The sequence below is a fragment of the Manis javanica genome, chromosome 7 (assembly GCF_040802235.1).
Source record: "Manis javanica isolate MJ-LG chromosome 7, MJ_LKY, whole genome shotgun sequence".
NCBI lineage: Eukaryota > Metazoa > Chordata > Mammalia > Pholidota > Manidae > Manis > Manis javanica.
In genome coordinates, this window is record NC_133162.1 from 75,266,868 (window position 1) to 75,271,273 (window position 4,406).

A 4,406-nucleotide genomic window follows, 5' to 3' on the forward strand; every position below is an offset into this window, starting at 1 on the left:
CCTCCAGCCCCAGTTGAGCCTAGCAGTGCCATGTGGAGCAGCAATTGCCATCTCATCAAGCACAGTACAGACTTCTGAGAAAATTATGCCAACCTCGCATGTCAGCTCATTCACTGAATTTCTCCCTTTGTGCAGAGCTGGTTGAACCCATGCATCTGGGCTAAGAGAGCAGATTTGATGCCTGTCCTGTGTCCCTTGCAGCCTATTGAAGCAAAACATAACAAACTTAGCAAACAATCTAATGTGTTTCATTATAAAAGGGGAAACTGAAGACCAGAGAGCCTAAGTCACTTTCCCAAGGCCACACAGCTAAGTATAAATAAGGACTTATACTCAGGGCTGGGGTTCTAAGCCAGCTAGCCAGCTTGGTTACTACTGCAAATCATTAATTTTATCCTACAATTATCTCAGATAAGCACCAAAGGCTGTTGTGTAGTTCTGCTTGACTAAGATTTAAAGAAGTTAATTTTCACATTTTCCGTGTACTGTATTTTTCCGTTCTTTAAGGATCTAAATTTTCTTGGGTAGACTCACATAAAAGCATAACTATTACAGAGATAAACCACAAAATTTGATTAGGTTTCAGTGAGTGGAAAACTATGTAGTACAAATAAATGCAGAAAGCATAGGTTTTTGGGACCAGTGGATAAATGTTCCCAGCTGTAGCTGCTCCCTTTCTACCTTCTTTAAAAGAATTTACAACACAGAAAGAGGCTGAGAAAGCAGAAATGTCAATTAAAAAATGCTTTTACTTCTGGGAATCATTCTGATTAAATCATATAATTCAGCTATGCTTAATTATGTGTAAAACACTTTTTGAATGTCTTACTATTCTTTGAGGTGTGTTATATATTTTTTAATGAAGGGTCAAACTGTCCTTTTTTAAGCTCACAGAATCCTTTGTGGCCTACCATCACGATTCCAACATTAAATATTCAATTTGAGGAGACAAAGATAAAGACTTCTTTTTGCCTCTCCATTTCCCTACAATCAGAGTGCAATGCCAGGAACAAACAGTGAAAAGACATATAATTGGTTCATGTGATCTGAGCTACAACAGGCTCGTGTTACCTGAGAACCAGATCTGTCTCTCCCATAGCCTTTTATTTTTGCTTTTAGAGAGATGTAATTGGGATGCACAGTGCTCCACTCAGGTGAATAATTTTATTGGTCAGAATTTTGAAGAAACATGGCATCTGGATAGAGTTTCCCTGGAAGGATCTTTTTTCTTGCCTTCTCCAGCTCCTAGAAGTCTCCTGCATTCCTTGTCTGGTGGCCCCTTCCTCTGTCTTCAAGGCTTGTGGCAGTGTCTTTGAGCATCTCTCTGACTCACCCTCCTGCTTCTCTCTTTCTCCCAAGATTGCAGTTCTTGCCCATCTGCATAGCCAGGATTAGCTCCCTGTCCTCAAACCTCACCCTCAACTGTAGCTGCAGAGACCTTTGTGCCAAGTAAGGAAACAAGTTCAAGGTATGGGAGTAGGAAGTGAAGGAAGGTCTTTGGGGCCATTGTTCTGCCTATCACTCTGGAATTTCATGGTGGTCACTGGGCTGCTTTTCTGACCTGCTCTGCCCTGGCTTTCTCTCGTGCACCTCCTCTAGCAGGGTACACGGGTCATGGGTTCTGGTTGCTGGGCTTTGACCCACTTCCCTTGGCAACACCAGTGTGCTGGAATTGTGAGTGATGGCTTTAGGTCGGCGGGGGAACCCAGCTCTAGGTTCCACGGTGCTTCCCTCTGTCTGGGATGCTTCTACCCACGGATGGGGACACTGCCTACTCTCAAAGGAGTCAGCATCCGGTTGACTTTGCTTTTGGTGAGCCTTGAAGTTCATCCCAGACTGCTTGCTTCCACGATGACCCTTCACCTCCAGAGGAGGGGTCCTCAGGCCTGTTGGAGACCTACCCTGATCCTTGCCTGTCTTGGCTCCTCCTTGACAGTGTGTCTCTTTGGAGTCCCCACCTGCCTGCCAGTATCACTGTCTACTGGCTGTTCCTTGGCCCTGTGAACCATGCTCCTGTACCTTACCAAGACACCTGTCCTCTGAGGGGCTGGACTCCCTGACTCTGGCCCTGTCTGGGCTGCCGACCAGCACCCCTCAGCACCCAGCTTCCTTTAGGGCTTGCTGATGGCTGCCTAGTCTGGGTCCCAGCCCTGGGGCCTGGCACATCTTGATGCTTCCTTGCACTCACAGTTTAAGCAGCAAAAGCAAACCGGGTGTTTGCAGTTTTGTGCTGGGGATACAACATGATAGCATCACAATACTAATACATATATTAAACTAGGAAGCATGTATTAGAGGATCGTCTGAGAGGGACTTCAAAAGCATTCCCCTTCTCCCCCAAAAGACACTCCATCTGGCATGAAGAGTCAAACGTAAAACAGTGAAAACAATCTAGAGGAAGAGAGATGAATATCAGATTCCAGGATGAACATGGGCTTTGTAATTGTAATGCTTTGAGGAAAGTTAATTCACCAGAAGCCCCGTAGGAAGAGCATAGCAAATTGTTTGGGATTCCTGATAAGCCATTTTCAGGGGAGGGGAGCCCAGGATGCTTGGGGAAGATGAGAACATTGCAAAACTGCCTTCTGGAAAGCAGGGGTTGGGGGTGGGACACGGCCTTGCTAACGGGTTGACCCTGTGCTCTGCTGAGTACTGGTGGTTTAGGGACAAGCATCAGGCCTAGTGCAATGGAGCGGAGGGAAGTTGAGGTTTTGGTGGTGGTAGTGGGAACATCCTGGGGGGATTGGCTTGAATTTTCTAAAAATTAAAAACCTCCAAAGAAACAACAACAAAAATTTTACCACAAGCAGAAATGAAAGTAAATAATAAATTAAGAAAAGTATTTGCAGAAAATATGACCAAAGTGTACTGTGGATGGAGCCCGTATCAGCTACTTCCATCTCTTGCTGCCTGGGCTGGTTTTGCTCTGGGCAAGCACACGGGATGACACTGCCCCCCGTGTGGCCCCCGTTGTTACTACTCTTGATGAATAGTATCAGTGCCCAAGAGAAATGGTAAAGGACATGGGGTCACCGGGCCTCTGAGAAGAAGAGCAGGGGGATGAACCAGGGAGGGCTTTATCGGGGGAAAAGGTGGGGAGAAGGACTAACGGAAGGGGCAGACACAGGTAGACTGGAGGTGGGCAGAAAAAGAAGGCTGGGAGGAAATGGCCTGGATAACCCGGGGTCCTTGAGTCAGTCAGAGGCGCCCAGGTGTCCGGGAGCAGCCAGGCCGGTCTCCATGTTGTCCTCCCTTGCCGGCTACCTCTGCCCAGGTGCAGCCGGGACTATAGAGCCAGCAGCTGTGGCCCTTGGCCATCTATGCTCCCTGTGATTAGTCCAGGAGAGCATTTTCACAGCCAGTGCCGATGTGACAAGGAAGTCCCCAACAAAGGCTTGCAGATGGCCAAGAAGCCCTTGGCGCCATTTCCTGCAGCCCTCTGAGAAGGCAGGGCCACATGGAGGTGGAGTGGGCTCCCCAGGCTTTCTCAGCCATTGGCTTCCAGCACACGCTCTCCAAGCAGAACAGAGACCTGCCACACTGTCCTCCGAGCCTAAAGTTAGCCTCGGAAGAATCCTCGATCTCAATTTCAGAGCACCAACTTCCTCTTCGTGCATCCCACAGCCATCCAGCCTGGAGCCAAATACCTCCCCTGCCAGAGAACTCACACATGTTTGAGATATAGCTGGACAGGTCTTGGGTGCTGTTTCTCAAAGCAGAGTACATAGGCCACAGCATCTAAATCAGCTTTTTAGAAATGCAGAGCTTCAGGCCCACCCTGGACACACTGAGGGAGAACCTTTACGAGATCCCAAGAGCTTGGCACCCACGTTTCAGCAGTAAAAGCCCTGTCTTGGGGTGGGCTTCTGTGGACAGAGCCCTTCCAGCTCCTTCCAGCTCTTGCTGCCTGGGCTGGTTTTGCTCTGGGCAAGCACACAGGGTGACACTGCCCCTTTTCCTGCATGATGGTGGACGTCTGCTGTGGCCGTCAGTCTGGGCTGGTTGGGAGTCCTGGGCTGTGGAAGTGAGCAGTTCAGACAGGAGTTCACATTTCAGGAAGGCAACTTCAGACGGGGAAGGAATCGTTGGTTAGGGGATGATGTGAAGGGCTTTGTGTTCATGAGCTAAGATTTGTGATGAAGAATGGCCCAGATTGTCAAGGGCCTTGAGTGTCAGTATGAAGACTTTATTCTGTGACTTTGTTGTAGGAAGCTGCCTTTGGAGGTGATGCAAAGGGAGGAAAACAGCCCTTTTGTGCCCTGTACCAAACCGCCAGCGGCCCCGACCCTGCTGGACTCTCTGTCCTGTGGCTTTCAGCCTCTGTACATGCTCTCTCTTTCCTCTAGGGTGTCCCTTCTGCTCCCTCTTCCTCTCTAAACCCACCACTCTTCCATTAGCTCAGCTCA